The 19425-nt window shown below is 44.4% G+C and overlaps 1 protein-coding gene across 12 annotated transcripts in view; it reads left to right on the top strand.

The window, feature by feature from the left end:
- The window catches only part of NTM (neurotrimin), a 969594-nt gene that overhangs the window by 215773 nt on the left and 734396 nt on the right, over positions 1-19425 (top strand). The window contains exon 1 of one of the 12 annotated variants that reach the window (XM_039471032.2): positions 2886-2904. The exons of 10 other annotated variants lie outside the window; for them this stretch is intronic. The gene's annotated coding sequence lies outside the window, so the exon portion shown is untranslated. Of the gene's footprint in view, positions 1-2885; positions 2905-2929; positions 2971-19425 lie in introns of those variants that run through there. One more of the 12 variants, XM_074400889.1, reaches the window with a different exon arrangement.

Consider the following 19425-nt stretch of genomic DNA (forward strand, 5'->3'; position numbering starts at 1 on the left):
CCCGCAGAGAGACCACCAACAAAACTGGAAACGTGGCCAGCCTCAGTGGCCCAGGCCCCAGGGAAGGGAGCCGCAGACCTCCAGCCCTTCAGGCTGGGATCCATTGGCTCTGCTCCTCCAGGCTCCACAGAGGAGCAGGGTAAGGGGTCCCCCCTGGGGACCCAGCTCAGACCCTGCCCTCTCCAGGCTGGAAGGGGAGGATGCAAGGGAGCAGACACGGGTATATGGGGACATAACTCACAGTTTTCAGAGGCGGGAGAATTCCCCTGATCATCACTCTTGTCAGAGATGCCTCCAGGGAGTATTAAGACTAGGTTACATTTTCAGAATTTCAGAAACTTTTCCAGAACTGTTTTATTTTCTAGTTGTGGTGCCAGATGGTAATGTTCTGGTAAATGTTCATGTTCCCAAGTGGAAGTGTTTGGAAATGATAAACAAAACAAACAAACTAACATCAACAAATTCCTTTCAGCACACGCTTGTCCTGCTACACTAACCTGGTTATGTAGATTCTGTTAGGGAGGATTCTGTGTGGCTTTACCGAAACAAAGGTCTATTGCTCCCCCACTGCGCAGAGGGGGCACAGGTCACTGTGCGCGCGTCACAAGAGCGCATTCGGGGCGGGGAGCTCCCCCCACTACTAGTCACCGGGATCCCAGGCTGATGGGAACTCACCACCTTAAAAGCTGCACCATATGAACACCTGGCTTCCACCAGCAGCATAGCAGTAGCAAAAAGAACTGCTGCTCTCTTCTCATTTTCTCTTTCCTTCCTTCCTTCCTTTCTGTTTTCCTCCCTCCCTCCCTCCCTCCCTCTCTCTCTTTTCTTTCTCTTTCCCTTTCTTTCTTTCTTCTTTCTTTCTTTCTCTTTCTTTCTTTCTCTCTCTTTCTCTCTTTCTTTCTTTTTTTGACAGAGTCTTGCTCTTGCCACCCAGGTAGAGTATAATGGCGCAATCTCAACTCACTTCAACCTCCGCCTCCCGGGTTCAAGTGACTCTACTGCCTCAGCCTCCTGAGTAGCTGGGATTACAGGTGTCCGCCATGTGCACAGCTAATTTTGGTATTTTTAGTAGAGATGGGCTTTCACCATGTTGGCCAGGCTGGTCTTGAACTCCTGACATCAGAGGTTCCACCCACCTCAGCCTCCCAAAGTGCCAAGATGACAGGCGTGAGCCACCATGCCCGGCCTCTCTTCTCATTCTTGATGCATGGGCCCCTGAGCACACCATGCCCTGTCTACCCAGTCTCTTGAGCAGAACTAGTCATGTGGCCCTGACTCACTTCAATGGGACAGAAGGGAGAAAGTGTCAGAGTGCATGGATATTTGATGAGTGGTAAATGACTCTGCTACATAGATCTTCAGCATCTTTTAGACCCTGTTAACAGCTGCTTTAGAGAGAAACATTTTGTTGGCCATATTACTTATATATCCGTTCGTTAATACTAAATAATTATTGAACACCTCTGCTTAATATATTTCCAGTCATCGATGTCATAATGGTGAGCAGGAGAGAACCCACCCCTCCCTCATATGGCTCATAACAATTAAATATTGTTTTGTGACAAATGCCATGATAGGCAAGGGAAAGGGCACCCCAAAAGCACAGAAAAAGTTTATGTGTCTAGGGTATATCAGGAAAGACTTCCCAGAGAAGTCAAGGCTGCAGCTGACCCATGAAGAAAGTTTGGGGATTTCTCCCAGTCAGACCTTGGATCTGTAGCAGAAAATGCAAGCCAGGAATCCTGCCTCCCTGGTTCAGAGTTAGACCCTACAGGTGACTCTCTTCTAGAGTAAGGATAGTTTAGGAGTAGAGAGTATGCCCCAATTGCTATAAACAGAGACTGCCTTAGGCTGATTGTTTTCCTTGCCTTCTCCCAAAGAGTACACACCACCTCTCCGAGGCAGCTCACCTCCGGCGGCCAAAGTTGAGCCACGTGGAGGAACTTGCTCAATCAGCTTCTGTTATAGATATGAAATTATTAATGACCAGGATGTAGCTGTGCATGTTTGGACCCTCCTCCCAGCAGCCCTCTCTGGGGGATTGGGGTGAGGGTTGTAGGGAGACACCTTGCTGTTTAATAAATAATAGAAGAGATTCATAAAGTGTCTGGGAAGCACATTTCTCATGCAGAAATGTTACGGAATAACACAGGATGAATAATAGAAAAGGTTATTGAAAAATTCATAATTTCCAAGTGCCAGTGAAGGGCAGCTCCTGTGCAGTCTATTTGCCTGTAGAAAAGTGATTAAAATATATATTATTGTCCTGTCTATAGGAAAATGTATTATTAAGTGGATACTAGCGTGACATTTGAAAAATCCATTTCATTCCATTTAGCAGCAACGGGCTTTTGGCTGCTGCTTTGTGCAGCAGGTTTCACAAGCATTTTAATAAGCCATTTAAAAAACAAAAAGGGATTTTAATTACGGCCCCCTGCCTCCCAGCCAGGCTATTGCTTTGCATTTACAGTTCTTCTGCCAAAGAAATTTTAAAACATATAATGGGGAATGTAAATACCCTGCCTACGTTTAGTAGGTCCACTGCCAAGAAAGGAACCTGACCATTGGCCAGGAGATACTTACGGGCTTCAGGAAGGCAGAATGGGAGACACGTTTGCCTGTCCAGACACAACAAGAAAGCAAGCCTCCCTGTCAGAGGCCCATAATCCCTGCCAAGCCCTCAGTGTCACTACGCTTCTACTTAAACATTCACTTTTTTTTTCCATGTGAAACCAGGAGTTACTTTTGAGGTCTAATGAGAAATGGTTCATATTTCTGAATCATGAATTGAGTCAGGATCAGGGATCATCTGACTTGCCCATCTGCTTCTTGGCAGAATGCATCTCCTCTGGTTGAAGATCATACGCCCAGTGCAGCTCCGAGCTGGATTCTGAATAGATTCAGGTTTGGAGCTTGGGACGGGGCACCTCTCCACTCCTCACTCAGTATTTAAATTCTCCTATAAGTCAGGTAAGGGCCAGGGGACAGGATGGTATCTGAGAGGGGCGGGCTGTACTCTTTCAACCTCAAGCTCTGATTCAGCTGGGACAGCGCTGTGGTCCTGTGGTCTTCCGGTGAGTGTACAGATGGACGGCGGTGGTGGCGAGCTCACCCCAGCAGTTAGTGTAGGAATTGAGGCAGAAGCAGCATGAAGGACCACAGTATCATCAGGTCCCGGTCTCTTTTCTACTAACTGCGTAAGTTTGGCAGTCGCCTGACCGCTCTGGGTCTCCGCATTTTAATAACCAACAAAACCTCTTTGGGTTTTAATGACAGAAATAGAGCAATTTACATCACATCATAGCTTTAAACATTTTTATTTAAGACTCCTTTTTAATAATTAAATCATTTGTTTTAATGAAATCTCATTTGGAAGCAGATAAAATTGTTTCTCTAATTGAAACAATTAGAGGACCAAACTGCCTCCCACCTCAAAACCCCTTCCCTCTCCTTTTTAAAGGCAGCCCCAGGAAGGCTGCAGTTCTGATTCCACAGGGATTCCCAGAGCGTAGTATGAAAACCAATGCATTTAGTGATACATAAGGTCTCTTCTGGCTATAAGTTTCTGAAATTGAATTGTGGCCTGTGTCTGACTCATTGGGATGAGAGAATGGCTTTTCTGGCCTCATTTTTACTCCTATTTATTTAGTCATCATATATTTATCCATTCATTCGGCAAACATTTAACTGAAAACTACACATGTCTTGCATTTACTGTAGAATACTGGGCTAAGCACTGTCTGAATATGGAACATGAGCAAGACATACTCCTTGTGACCTCTAATGAGGCGACAGGCATTTAAACAGCTTGCTGTCGGGTTCAAAACCGGGGAAATAAGACGTATATTGGGGCACAAACAGATTTTTTGCTAGTAGAAATTATGAATTAGGTTTAAAAAGAAACTAAATATCTCTCTAGTTCACTTTTTAGGCCAGTTTATTCATTAAAACTGCATCTTCCATCTTTTGGGTCCCTGTGTGGATGGCTGATTGCTACTCAGGCAGACTGTACCAGGATGGTGTCTCAGTTGCTGAAATACTGAAATAGTTCATTTGGGTTGGTGCCCAAATTCCCTGAATGTCCTTTGCTGTTCTGTTACCTTAAACCCACCTATCTCCAACATTTTCTTGATTCACCTCCTCTCCTAAACTGTGAGACTAAGGATGGGGCTTTTCATCACTGTGCAATGCGGTGCTCCGAGCCTGGTCTGGGTGGTTAATACCATTATCTTACCACTTATTAAATACGTTGAAAATATCCTTCTCAAATAGTCATTCTCTGTCAATGCTTCTTTTCGATTCCTAGTTCCCAAAAAACTGGTTCTACTTAATATTCACTCCCCATAGAGTTCCCAGTGTTTTCCTGGCTTGACAATCAGATAGTGAAACTAACATCCCTCTTTGGCATTTTAAAATTGCTTCGGATTCTCTACACTCCCCCTAGGTGATCTCATTTAAATGGCATCTTTATGTTAATGACTCTCAAATTTATATCTCCAGCCCAAACATCTCTGAGTTCTAGACTCACATATCCATCTGTCTACTTGACATCTCTACTTGGACACCTTTCAGAAAGCTCAAACCTAACATTCTCCAAATTGACTTTCTTTTTATGTGGTGCTATATACCTGTCCCCATCAATTGTTCCTGTGTCAGTAAATGGAACCACCCTTGACTCAAGAGTTCGTGCTAAATGCCCAGGAGTCACCCCTGAAGCGTTCCTTTCACTTACCACCTGTATTTAATTGTCAGCAAGTTCTGTCAATTCCGCCTGCAAAATGTGTCTTGTGATCTAACTTTCCACTTCATCTCCACTACTGCCATTTTAGTTCAAGGCACAAATGTCTTTCTGCCCAACAACTAACTGTTCTCTCAACTTCTACTCTTGATCTGGCCCAATGAATATTCCATACAGCAGCAACTGTGATAATGCCACTACTTTTCTCAATCCTTTTGATCTTCCTTCCTTGCAGTGAAATCCGAATTTCATTCCCTAGACTGTAAGCCCTGCAACTATGTCCCATGCTTGCCTCTCCCCACTAGGTCCATGTCATTTATCATTTTCTTCATGCTAAACCAGGTGGCTTCTATTTCTCCAACAAAACTCTTCAGAGTCTTGACTTTATCCTCTTTCTGCTTAGGCCAGTGCTTCTCAATTATAATGTGCATATAAATAACTGGGAATCTTATTAATGTGAAGAATACGATTCCATGGATTTAGGGCAGGGGCCACAATCTGCATTCCTAATAAGCTCTCAAGTGATGCTAACCCTGTTAGTCCATGGACCATGGTTTGATTAGTGTGACTTGAGTTACTGCTATCCCAGCTTATTTTATTGCTTGGCTATTTCTTCCTCATATATATATATATATATATATATATATATATATATATATATATATATATACACATATATATATAGAGAGAGAGATATATAATTTACATAACTTAAAGCTCACAAGCTTAAATGGTGCTTAGTATATTGACAGAATTGTGAAACTATCACTACACTTAATTCTAAAACATTTTTAAGATGCTATGAAGAAATTCTATAACCGTTAACAGTCATTTTTGACATTGTCCTATACACTCAGCCCTGGGCAACCACTAATCTACTTATGCCCGCTGCAGATTTGCCTATTTTGGACGTTAAATATCAACGGACTCATACCTATGTGGTCTTACGTGGCTTACTTCTTTCACTTAACATCGTTTTTCAAAGTTTATGTGTGTTGTAGCATGCAGGTTTCATACCTCATTTCTTTTTATGGTCAAATAATATCCTATTGTGTACATGTACCACATTTTGTTTATCCATTCATCAGGTGATGTGGATTGTTTTTACTTTTTACCTGTTGTACATAGTGCTGCTATGAATTTGCATGTACAAGTTTTAGTGTAGACATATATTTTTATATCTCTTCAGTATATGACTAGGAGTGGGTCATAGGATAATTCTGTGTTTAACATTTATAGGAACCGCCAAAATGTTTTTCAAAATGTGGCCACACGGTTTGAAAGTCACATCAGCAGTGTGTGAGGGTTCCAATTCTCTGAATCCTCCCCATCCTTGTTGTGATCTCTCTTTTTCACAATAGCCTTCCTTGTGGGTGCGAAGTGTTATCTCACTGTGGTTTTGATTTGCATTTCCCTAATGACTAAGGATACATATTTTCACGTGGTTATTGGCCATTTGCATATATTTGTATATCTTTGGAGGTAGGACTATTCAGATCCTGTGACCATTTTTTAAATTGAATATTTGTCTTTTTATTATTGAGTTTTAAGAGTTCTTCGTATATGTGGGATCAGTCCTTTATTAACTATATTGTTTGCAAATATTTCCTTCCACTCTCTAGCTTCTCCTTTCACTTTCTCGACAGTGTCTTTGAATCACAAAAGTTTTAACTTTGATGAAGTTCAATTAATCTGGATTTTTTTTTTTTTTGTCACTAGTGCTTGTGTTGTCATATCTACGAAAATTTTTTTTTTTTTTTTTGAGACAGAGTCTCACTCTGTTGCCCAGGCTAGAGGGCTGTGGCATGGTCTCAGCCCACTGCAACCTCCACTTCCCAGGTTCAGGTGGTTCTCCTGCCTCAGCCTCGCAAGTAACTGGGATTACAGGTGCACACCACCACGCCTGGCTAATTTTTTTGTCTTTTTGGTAGAGATGAGGTTTCACCATATTGGCCAGGCTGGTCTTGAACTCCTGACCTCGTGATCTGCCTGCCTCAGCCTCCCAAAGTGCTGGGACTACAGGTATGAGCCACCATCCCTGGCCACAAAACTATTTCATGGCTCAAGTTTGCAAAGATTTACCCATATATATTTTTCTAAGAGGCTTTTAAAATTGTATTTTAGCTATTATGTTAAAGTCCACGATCATATTTAAGGTTTTCTTTCTTTCTTTCTTTCTTTCTTTCTTTCTTTCTTTCTTTTTCTTGGTGGGATGTGGGGTAGGAATCCAACTTCCCTCCTTTGTGTGTGGATATCCAGTTGTCCTAGCATCAATTTTGAACAAATTATTCTTTTTCCCATTGAATCTTCTTGGTACACTTGTCAACAATCAATTGACCATCTATTATATATGTGACAGTTTGTTTTCTGTACTCTATTCAATTTCATTGGTCTGTATGTCTGCCCTTATGTCAAAACTCACACTGTTTTGATTACTGTGGCCTACTAGTACATTTTGAAATCAGAAAATGTAAGGCCTCCAACTTTGTTCTTATTTTTCAAAACTATTATGATTATTGTGGGTTTCTTAATTTCCATATTAATTTTAGGATTAGCTTGTCAATTTCTACAAAAAAAAAGGCAAATTGAGATTTAGATAAGAATCATGGTGAACCGATCAATACATTTAGAAGTTTAACATTTTAAAAGTATGAAGTCTTCCAATCTATGTTCATAGAATGACTTTTCCTTTACTTGGGTCTTTAAAATTTTCTTTCAGCGATGTTTTATAGTTTTCAGAGTGCAGGTTTTGCAATTCTTTTGTTGAAACTATCCCTGAATACTTTATTCTTTTTGATGTTGTTGTAAATGAAATGATTTTCTTAACTTCACTTTTGGATTGTTAATTGTTAGTGTAGAAACATATAATGTATTTTGGTATATTTGTTGTGTACCCTGCACATTTGCTGAATGTATTTCTTATTTCTAATACTTCCTTAGTGGCTTCCTTGGAATCTTCTCTGTATGGGATTATGTCATCTGCAGACAGTGATAGCTTTAATTCTTCCTCTCCAATCTGGATACATTTTATTTACCTTTTTTGCCTAACTGCCTGATTAGAACCTCCAGTGCAATGCTGAAGACAAGCACCAAGAGTGTACATCCTTGTACAGTTCCTAATCTTAGGGGGAATGCTTTTAGACTCTCCCCAGTAAGTATGATGTTAACTCTGGGTGGTTTATACGTGCTCTTTATCAGTGTGAGGACATTTCTTTCTATTCCTAGCTTGTTGAGTGTTTGTATCATTTAAAGTTTGAAAAAAAAAAATAAAGAAAGGTGCCCTCTTCAATTTGAAGTCAGCTTCACTGGTTCCTTGGTAGAGAGCCGTATTCCTAGCTGCCTGAGAGCCTCTTCTAGGACTGTCTCACCTAAGGCAGCTTCCCTACCCCACTCAATTATTAATTATTGTTTCAATTCTGTGCTTTCTTTTTTATGTTACTTATTTAAAATTGTAAATATTCTTTCACTATTCTTTTCTTTTTTCTTTCTCTGCCTCACTGCATCAAGAGAAACTCTCCCCAAGGACAGCAAGGGACCAAGTTTGTCCAGTTCACTGCTGTGTTTTTTTGTTTGTTTGTTTTTTTGAGACAAGGTCTGGCTCTGTCACTCAGGCTATACTGCAGTGGTGCTATCACAGCTAACTGTAGCCTCAACCTCCCTGGCTCAAGTAATTCACCCACCTCAGCCTTCCTGGCTCAAGTGATTTGCCCACCTACAGGCACACACCACAATGCTAGGCTATTTTTAAAAGCTTTTGTAGAGCTAGGCTCTCATCGTGTTATACAAACTCATCCTGAACTCTTGGCCTCAAGCGATCCTCCTGTCTAGGCCTCCCAAAGTGCTGGGATTACAGGCGGGAGCCCCCAGACCTGGCTGACCGCTGTATTTTCTGCATCTACCACAGTTCCTGGAAGATAATAGCTGATCAGTCAATGAATATTTGTTGAATAATTGAATAAATAAATGTATTATTGATGTCCTAGGTCGATAGATGCTGAGTGATTCCTCATTAAATAGATACAGAAGAGACTGATGGCCAGTGACAGGACTGCAGCCAGTGATGACAGTAATGGATTTGGAAAATAGTAGAAAAACTTTTACAATGGAGGACTTCAGTGGCTAAGACAAAACAAAACTAACATGTGGGGACTGACTGTGGAAAGCGTTGTGTCAAGGGGGTAGGTACTCCACTTGAAACCAGTGTATGTTTCTTAGCAAGTACATTTTGTTTTTTTTTATAGGGCAACAAAGAGCAATAATAGCTACTAAATTCTCCCTGGCAGTCCAGGATCCTAGGCACTGGGCCAGCGTGCTTTAGGGAGTCTTCCCACCCCAGCACAAAAAAAAAAGAGGCTGTGGTTTAAGAGAACACATGGTGGCTGGCTAAATAGACCTCTAAATGTATCTTTATCATCAGTTTCATCTCATTTCTTTTACCACCCTGGAGTTAAATCTGTCCATTTCTCAGCCTCCTCCTCCTGAGCCCCCATCATGATCATCTAAATTAAAATCTGTTATCGGTTTCTGGGTAATCCCCTTTGATGCCCTGAGTACCGCAGGATCTGTCTTGCTCAAACCTAGCATGCAAGTGCTGATAGCTTTTGAGCGGCTAAAATGGCTTTGTGTATCTCACACAAATGTCTGCATCACTTGCAGCCAGGCAGGAGCTGGCAAAAAAGACACGTTGATGGCTGGAGGTTTTATGAAATTGTGAGTGAAACTGCCTTTGAGGGTGGCTCGGAAGGACAGAAGCTGCTGGCCTCCTGGCCATTCTTTGTTCAGAGAGAAGAGCAGTGGGGCCCCATGCTTCTCTGCTGTTTCGTGGTTATAGTCCTCCCTGTACTGTGTTTTGTTTGTTTGTTTTTATAATAAATCTTGCTTCAGTAGGTTATCCCTGGGTCACATCCGTGGCCAAAGTATAAATTAAAATTTTGGATGAGCAAGTAATAACTTCACCTGGGCCAATTAATCCCCATCATGACATGACTCATAATTGCAACTTTGTCACTCTTCTATTTCTTCCTTCCCTCAATGATGGCCTCTCTCTGCCGGGGTAGGGGAGTATGTATGAAAGAGCTTGGGGTCACGGCTAGCAGAGCCTGCCTGTAATGAACACTAGTTGCAAAATGCCAGAGCTGAGCTGTGTGAGCCCTCCAACACTCAGGCTTTTGTCTATAAAACAAGGACTCTAATTCTCATGTAGCATTTATTAAGAAAGAATAAAATTGATCATTGTTGTACGAATTTACCATCACTCTCCATGCTAGACTGTAAACTGGACTGCAGACTCCAGGAAGGCAGGTGATGATTCTATTTTGTTTTCTGTATTGCCAAACCTTGTACACATGGTTTGGTCGGTAAACTCATTATTGAATGAGTGCATGAGATGACTTAACAGGAAAGAACTCAGTGCTCAGGGTAACATAGAATAGGTGTTTAGAAAATCATCCTTCCTTTCACTAGTTTGAATGTTTCCCAAATGCTTTGTATCAACTGGCAGATTAGGAAAACCTCGATTAAGAAAGAAAGCTCCTTCTTTTGGAGTTTTGTCCATGTGAGGATGGCCCATCATTTCTTATGGTGACAGACCCTGACAGTTTCATGCCTCCTGACCCCAGAGGCTGTGCCTTAATCAGATGTGCATGAAGCCACAATGGGGGGAAGGTCCCCCATTCCAGGCCTTGCTCCTTGAGACCTGTCCAGGGAGCATGTCTATTCCTGCCTTTCTTTTCGGCCTATCAATTATTCCTTGCTCTTTCTATTTTTCTCTCTCTCCCTTTTTTACACCCCCCGCTTTCACATTTCCCCTCTCTATTTATCTCCTCTCTTTAAATATACCTTGCTTGTAGAGTTTTCTCTGATATTTTCTGATCCAGTTGGTTCATTTATTAAAAATAAAATATCTTCGGAGACATTGGATTCAATAGTGTCCCATGGTGAGTTGATGATGAAGTCATGATGAAATCTCAAACTTGGAATCCTGAACCTACTGGCTTTCCTGTGTTTATCTACTGACAGTAGACACAAATACTAGTTAAAATAATAATATAGAACATTTTCTTAAAAACCAGGGGAGCTCTTTTATGAAAATAAACCTATGCACATGCCCAATAGTTAAAAGTACCAAATCTGGGGGTACTTGGGTCAGGGTATGGACAAGAAACACCCATGCAGCTGTCTCTGAACCTCGGGAGGCTGAGCTGGGTGAAGGCTTGGGTCCTGCAGACATCTCTGCTTCTGTGCTCTGGATGTGAGAGCTGTGACTGCCAGGGTTCCTTTCCCTGAGGCACACACGCATTACCTTTCTGACAGGTTTTTCTCAGCCACACTGAGAGCTCAGGCTTGAGTTGCTTGGTATGTTGTGCCGTTTGCATTGTTATGCCTGGTTTAATGATAAAGCTTAGAAAGGTGGTCAAAGTCCTATGATTAAAGTCATTTAAACCCAGACAGGACTGCGTCTGAGAGAATGCACTGCAGGGAAGCACCTTGCCCACACTCGGTAATGGAAGATATGACCTAAGCCTTCTCCCTCTCTTATTTCAATTTCCCCCATGTCTGCTTTCATGCTGTGTGGTTTCCTGACTGTGACTCAGTGTGGGTTTCCATCAGCAGGCTTGGACTTAATCCCAAGAAGATCGAAGACGTCTTGATGGGGCAGGGCGCTGGAAAAGCAGACGGTGGTTTGCATTTGAGCTGGATTTATCTCTGGTGCTTTTTGTATGAGTAACAATGCCAAGCCCTGGTCTGACACTTAATGGATCCTTATTTGCGGAATGTGTAAATAACTACTCTCTTTTATTCACTCCTCCTGAAGAGCCAAACATGCTTCTGTCTTCAACCCTTCTACCCAGTCCCTAGTTCACTTAATATAAATGCTAATTAGGATGTGGGTTTAAGGTCACTATTCCCTCTCAGGGAGAAGGCACCAAAGCGAAGCTTTCCATCTGCAGAGGATGGCAGAGCTCTGGATGCCTGTCTTTCTTTTGCTTCTACCCCTTCATGTAGTAAAGGAGGCAGGTATCCCCGCTTGTCGAGACAGGATAAACACATTTCTTTGTTTGAGTCATTTGCACAGTTCTGGCATAATCACCCTAGCAGCATCTTGTGGAAAACAAAAATGCAAAGGCACAGATGACTCCAGCTTCCCACAGTGGGTAGCCCTAAATAGGAAACTCGCCAATGGCACCAAAACAATCGTTAAACTGTCCAACAACGAGCCGGGTAAACTGAGAGAAAATAAACCTAGTGCAAGCAAACAAACAAAACTGGGGTCTCCAGCAAGAGTGGAGTGAATGGAATGCCTCCTCCACGGGGCAGGATGCTGCAAGGCCCTTGCAGATTCAGAATCAAAGGCTTCGGATTAAACCATGGCAGGAGACCCAGCTCTTTCCACCCAAAGCAACTGCTGAACCAGAAGACAAAGGAAGAAACCCATTAAAAACTTTGTTCCTGGGGCTTTTCATGGGGCTTTTGGCCCATAGAATTCATTAGTAAATAAGTACTGAATTCTTCTCCTATGTAGAACAGTGGACTCGACCCAGCTGGGCGGGCGAGATCCACAGTTTCCTTTAGAAGAAGACTATTGTTCAGGAAACTCTGCACCAGGAGCAAGGAGAGCTTGGTTTTAACACAAGGCTACATGCTGGGGCCAAGGAGCAAAGCAGACAATCAACTGAACTAGGGTTTAAGAGAGGAAGCTTTCAGAAACTCGAGCCCCGGAGAAGTGTTCTAGGAGGCTGTGGAGCACTGGCAGATAGATAGCATCTGGGCATGCAGGGGCAAGGCCACACTGGGAATGGTAGATGGTGCGAGTAGTAGCCTCAGATGAAGATGCCTGAATTGATGGGAGTGAAACATAGTTGGGGATACGCTATGAAATGAACATTGAAGATCCTAAATGCCAGACCAAGGAGCTAAGATTTCGTCCTGACATCAGTGGAGAAATGCTGAAAGGATTTTAGAGCAGAAGAGTGAAATGAAAGTGGCATTTAAGAAAAATTGATCTGGTGAAAGCGTGCAGAATCGATTGGATTGGAGGCATTAGAGGTGGACAGACGACGAGATGCTGATGTAAACAATGGGGTGGGAGCTGAGGGGAACCTGGACGGAGGTGTTTGTAAGAAGGGGAAAGAGGCATGGAGGAGGGAAGCAGTTCAACATCCATCTCTGAGTGTAGGAAGGGGCACTGGGGACCAAGAAAGCTAACCTGATGCTTTGGGTTTTTAGCCTTTGCATCTGAGGGAGGGAAAAGATGGAAATGTGGTCAAGAAAATGTGAATCAGGAAGGGGCACTGGCTTTAGAAGGAAGATGAATGTAGCTTTCCTTAAATTTGTTAAGTATGAGGTAATAGCAGGATATCCTAGGATAGGAAAGTGGAGAAACTCAATTAGAACTTGAGCTTCAAATAACACCTTGGATCTGTGCAGAACTAATTCCTGGCTCCTGCATGTACGATAGCATTTTATAATCACACGCTACACACTGCGTATGAACATGAATTTGGTAATTACAGGATAAATCCTCTGGCTCTCTGCCTCTCCGGCTCCTCTGTGTGGAATCAGATTGCTCTGGGACAGAGAGAACAATAGATCAAAGGGGAATCCACTTACATAAAGAAGAAAGAAAAACACAAGGAAGAAAGACAAAAGGTTTTTAATTCTAAAGGAGCTGAGGACCTAAACACACATTGCTCCTGTTGCTAATAGCAAGGAACTGGAGATAGAAGAAGAAGGGAACCAGTGAGAAAACAGAGGCATTAGGAAGGAAAACCTTGTGCTGGAACTGGGCTGCAACTGAGTGGTGGCACAGAAGTTACCAGAACCAATGTAACATGTGAAACATGTCGACCAAGGTGGGAAAGACCAGACTTTCCCTGATGTAGAGCTATGATGATTTACTTCCATGTCTGTGTTTGTGAACACATATTTCTGAAGGTGGTCAGAAATAGGTTCGAGATTAATTGCTAACTGTGGCAGCCCCCCTTCAAGAATGACTTTGGTCACCCTGACCTCCTAGTACACACACCCTTGGATAGTTCTTTTCCACAGTCTGTGAACAATAGAAAATGGCAGAGGTGACGGCATGTGACTTCAGTGGCCAGGTCATAGAAGGCATTACCCCATTTGCCTTCACCTTTGTGTCACTTGCATGGAGGAAAGCCAGCCACCGCATCCTAAGGCCATTTGAACAGCTCCTTAGTCATAACCAGCACCGATTTGCTGTCCATGTACATGGGCTACCTTGGAAGTGGAGGCACCCTCCACTGTCAGACCCCTGCCTGCAGCCCCAGCCTACCTCTGACTTCAGCCTCATAAGTGATCCTGAGCCAGAACTGCTCAGCCAGGCTGCTGCTGAATTCCTGCCCCGCAGAAACTGAGCAGTAGTAAAGGGCTGTGGTAGCTTAGACCATTAAGCTATGGACTGATTTGTTACACAGCAACAGATAACTAATACACTAGTTCCACGCAATGTACTAGAACTGTGGAGAGTGCTCCTCTCAATGTTTAATGTGAAGAATATTTGGGCTGCTGTGATGCGTCACCAATCTATTGAAATTTATGAGTAAAATGTTTTCAGCCAAAGTCTATCCAAAAGGGCGCAAAGCCTCATGGAGGGAAGCAAAGCTCAGAAAAGAAATGGATGTGTATTAGATGTCAAACATGTGCTTATTGAGTTAAATTGAATTGAAATTGCAGACAGTTACAGATGAAGCACTTTACATTGTCACCTCACATGTTTATCAAACGCTGAACTACTGACGACTGCACTAGTGGAAGGCTTCCCTGGTTTCGCTAAGCACAGTGGAACTCCAGTTTACCCAGCCACGCCAGTTAGAAGATGTACTGCAGGGCCCCACTAAGAGCAGCAAGCCGCTGTCTCTGGTTTGCTGTCTGGGCACAACAGCAAGAAGCCTGTCCCCAAAGGTCCCTCTGTGGCATGGTTGTCATCACTCCCTTTGCCTCTGCTGCAGGAGCCAGCAGTTCCATGATAGTCACAGTGCAGCCTCCCCATAAAGCAAGTGGAATTATCCATAGCTGCTGCCATCTGGGGCAGAAGCTTAGTTCCCTGGGGCCTGGCACACTGGAGGACACCCAGCTATGCTGCACTCCCGTGTGCATCCCCGGTCCTCCTCATTCAAGCTTCTCTTCCTCCATTCCCGCTTCCCTTACAGAACTTGTTCCTCTTCCGTCTAGCCCACTTCTTGCAGAAAGGGTCAGTAGGGAGCTTTTCCCTGGTGGCTGGCCATCAGCTCTCAGGTCTGGGTACCCTCCTTGCCCTTGAAGCTCCTAGACCATTCCTACAAGCAGAGCCTGATGCCCTCCCCACCCACTGACCAGGGACATCAGCCTGATTTCTTAGTTTGCCCAAGCCTAGAGCCTGCACCCAAGGTCTCTGAAGTCACATTTTACAATTATTCCAAAGCCTCCATGGTCCTCCATGAGGAGCACATTTATCTTCCAGACAATGCAACCAGAAGGTCTCAGCCCCGTCCTTGGGTATAAGCTTCTTGGGGTAAGCTGTCCCTTCCTTTCTAACTTCGATTTCCAAATTCCAGACAGAGGAGGGAATCTATGATAAGATGGGCACTTCTTTCAAATCTAGTAAATATTATAAACTTACTATGACTCAAGTTCTACAGTCTCTTTTTAAAATGCGACTAATTGCAGCTTCTGCTAGTATGCCTTGCTGAAGAGCCAGGCGCGATGCTGAGAACATGGTGTGTGGTCACATTTCATCCTCACCCACCATGGAGAGGGGATTTAGCTTTCCTGGTTCACAGGAGACACTGAGACTCTGAGAAGTTAAGTCACTAGCCCAAAGCCACGCAGCCTGGAAGATCTGAGACCTTTGTATGCCCCATTCTCTTAAAGCTGGAGAGAGGCTGACAACAGCATGTACCTGTCTTGCTTTGGTGTCTGAGGAAACAGAGGTACCCTGGTGTCTGGCTCCTGGCTCCTGGCTTTCCCGACTCCCGCTCCCTACCTTTGTCTCTTTGTACGTGCAGACATGCACCATGTTTTTCCCATGTTTTCAGCAGAAAGCATCAAATAGTGGTGTCATAGAAGGACTTATGAGTAGCCTCTCGACACTTGGGTGCACCATGGGGCGGAGATGCCCTGTGCTTGCAAGGTTCACTGAGTTCTGGGGTGATGGGCTATCAACAGTCTTGAGCTAGAAGCACAGACTTTAAGAGGCTGTCTCCCTCAGTAGGAGCTCCCTTCTCATGATGCAGAAAACAAGCCTCTAAAGGGGGACTGTGACTGCAGTGGACAAGGCTCTAGTTCTAGGATCATCCCTCTATGACCTGAGGAAAGAGAGTGCTCAGAAGGGCCACGGAGAGTTCAGAAGAAATCCTGCCCCCTGCTCCATGGAGACCCATCCCTGGCTCCATCTCTGTTATTAGCAATTACAGCTCTACAGTGGAAAATAAACACTTTCCCCAAAATGGGTCTGTTCTTTTTAAGCACTTATTCTTCCCAAAGGGGACAAAAGTGCTGATGGTCCAAAAAGCTGTGAGGGGACTGATGCGGGGGACAGTGCTCCCTCTGCCTTCCACCCAGAGGAACCCCGGGGGTGGGGGAGTGCTGGGGGGCAGGATTTGTCCTTAAGGCCAGAGCTGGTCTGCAGCACTTCTGTGCCATTTGGCCCAGTTTTCTGGGGCCGGCTCTGGGTGACTTTTTCTCTGCAATCGTCACTGCTCTGTCAGTTCTTGTTCAAAGGTCCCCTGAGTTGTAAAACTGCCATTGTCTGTCTCAGACAGTTCTTACACTCTCAGGTCTCAGAGCACATAAAACGGTTGCAGCTGCATATTGTCCATCAAGACTATGAAATCGGAAAACATGCTTGGATTTAGAATGTGCTCAGTTGAAAGTGAGATGCTGGAGATGCCTCCCTCACGTGACCAGCAGCACCGGCCCTGCCCGCGCTGCTTTGATTCCAGCTGTTTCTCTCACACTCTCAGGCTGGCCGGCCAAGCTCCTGCCGGCTCCATTCTGCCCTCGCCTCCCCGACCCCCTGACCTTTGTGGTGTGGTGGAAACAGATGGTCTTACCGCCAGACAGGGGTTTTTCTCCTTGAAGCTGCTTCTCCATCCCAAAAAGCTGGTGAGCAGATACATTTCTAGATAAAGCAATATTTTATGTTACCCAAGACAGCACACACAACGGCGAAACACATGGGCGGAGAAATTGGGCTCTGAGAGGCCAGGGTGCTAGTTCTGTCTGTTCTGAACATAACCCAGTCTGGGACTAGGGTCCAATTACTGAGGCTCTCACAGTGTCACATTCCTCTGTGGCAATATAGAGATGTCACAGTACCTGCATCATGGGGTTAGGAGGCAAAGTAAAGGGGCCTTAAAAGTTTAGCAGCATGGCTCGGCAAGTTTTTTTGTTTGTTTGTTTGTGTGTGTGTGTGTGTTTTTTGAGATGGAGTCTCACTCTTGTTGCCCAGGCTGGAGTGCAGTGATATAGTCTCAGCTCACTGAAACCTCCACCTTCCAGGTTCAAGCAATTCTCCTGCCTCAGCTTCCTGAGTAGCTGGGATTAAATCAGGCGACTGAGACAATGCCCCGCTAATTCTTTTTGTAATTTTAGTAGACACGTGGTTTCACCATGTTGGCTAGGCTGCTCTTGAACTCCTGACCTCAAGTGATCCCCCCACCGCCACCGCCTCCGCCTCCCGAAGTGCTGTTATTACAGGTGTAAGCCACGGTACCTGGCCATAGCAAGTTCTTAATAAACAGGGGTGTCGATTGTGTTATGGGCTGTTCAGATCATGGCTCCTGTTAGCTCACAGCTTCAAGACAGCAGAGATTTTTATACTATGCTTATTTTGTGAACCAAAATAAGCCAAGGGGCTCACTGAGTCATCGTGGAATCAGCTGCTGAATGAATAGCCCACAGTGGAAGCCAGTGAACACGCCAGGATCTCTGCTTCCCTTGGGCAGTGGCTGAGGCATGGCCTAGAGTGCTTTCCAGAGCCTACTGTAAGAACCAAGACTAACAGTGGCTGAGTGTGTATATTCAGCGTGTTGGCTGATTCTTCACATTTTTGCTTGGCCCTCGAGAGAATCCTCAGGACCCACTATCCAGGGCTCTGGGCTGCTCTCAGCTGCTGCCTCTGTTCCTGCACTCGCATGGCCTATTTCATTAAGAGGTAGCAAATCATCTACAAATAAGGGTTACAGGCTCTGTACAGGGGACAGAGACAAAGGTGTAGTGCTGGGGAGACCGCACCTGTCCCATGCCACCTCCCACAGCAGGTCCCTTTAGCCTTCCTCACCCAAGGCAACTTGCTCAGCATCCCTATCACCCAGAAACACAGCTTGGGAGTTGAAGGACAGAGGAAAGAGAAACATTTATCAAACTGGAGAATGGGAAATGACCACAGACGGAGGCAAGGGAGAGAGCCAGGCCTCCGCAAAGCAGAGAGGAAGCAATCTGACAATGAAGTGAAAATCGCCACTGCCGATTCTCCCGACACTCTGAGCTTTACCCATGGGCTCAAGGAAATATGTCACTGGCTCAGGGAAATGTCTGCAAGGAACTGGTAATAGTTTAGTAATGGCCTGGTGACTTGGAATGAGATGGAGGCTGTGGCGGCACCAGGGGACATACCTCCTGTTTTTAACCCAAGATGATGAGATATGGAGACAGTTCTCTTCCCTACCCTACTCCTTTTGTGACTGAGCCAATCAGCTCAAAAAGCTTCAGAGACAGAGAGCGAACATGCGGCCAGGAGGAAACTCAGATTGAGACTGGGTTTTGCAAGCACACAGTTGTGAGGGTGTGTGTGTGTGTGTGTGTGTGTGTGTGTGTGTGTGTGTTTGGTTTTCCTACAGCTGTTTTAATGAATGAATGCACCTTCCTTTCATGCAGCCCTCCTCCTCTGTAACATATCTCTGCTTTATGGCAAATGGGTTTTGATTCTGAAGCAAATTGACCTTGAAATAAGTTCCAGGATCTGAGTTCTTACACCCCAGATGCTGGATTTGGAATGCGGACTGCTCAATCAGCAGGTCCCAGATCTGGCTCCTGCATCTGGAGGGGGACACTGCGTTTTGTCAACCTAACAGGCAAAGTCAGAATTGTGAAGCTGGATGCTGCGAGGCTGAAACTGACCGATCTTATGTGTGTTGCCAGCATCAGTGTTCCCTCCGTTCTCCTCTCTGATGGTGTGTGTGTATTCCTGTGTAACCGAGGCCACTTGGGAATTTTGCAGTGAGTGCTGAGAGTGGAGGGCTGCAAGAGTCTAGGGTGACATGGCTACAAAGCTCTGATCACAGGGAAACTGAGACATTTTGTGGAAAGAAAGTGTGTGCTATGTACGTGCATATGTGTATACACAGAAGCCAAAATTTGTTTCAGCCGTACGTTTAAGAAGATTATCTTCCTCTTAGTTTTGCTGAGTTCCCAATTCTACTGAGATCATGATTTAGGGATTTTGTTGCAACAGACCCAAAGACAGCAAATATTTATTGATCATCTACCATGTGCCTGGCAAAGGAACAACTATCTTTAAAGTGAAAGCATGAGCTGAGCTAAGCCCCACGTGACTGCATGTGTTCAGCACGAGGCAAGTGTGTGCTCAAGGCTGGTGTCTGCATGCAGAGCAGTACAGGTGACGGGTTTAATTTAAAGGAGATTCTGGTGACTTTAATGTGTCTAGTGCTGTGTTGTTTCTGAAC

The sequence above is a fragment of the Saimiri boliviensis genome, chromosome 6, assembly GCF_048565385.1.
Source record: "Saimiri boliviensis isolate mSaiBol1 chromosome 6, mSaiBol1.pri, whole genome shotgun sequence".
Lineage (NCBI taxonomy): Eukaryota > Metazoa > Chordata > Mammalia > Primates > Cebidae > Saimiri > Saimiri boliviensis.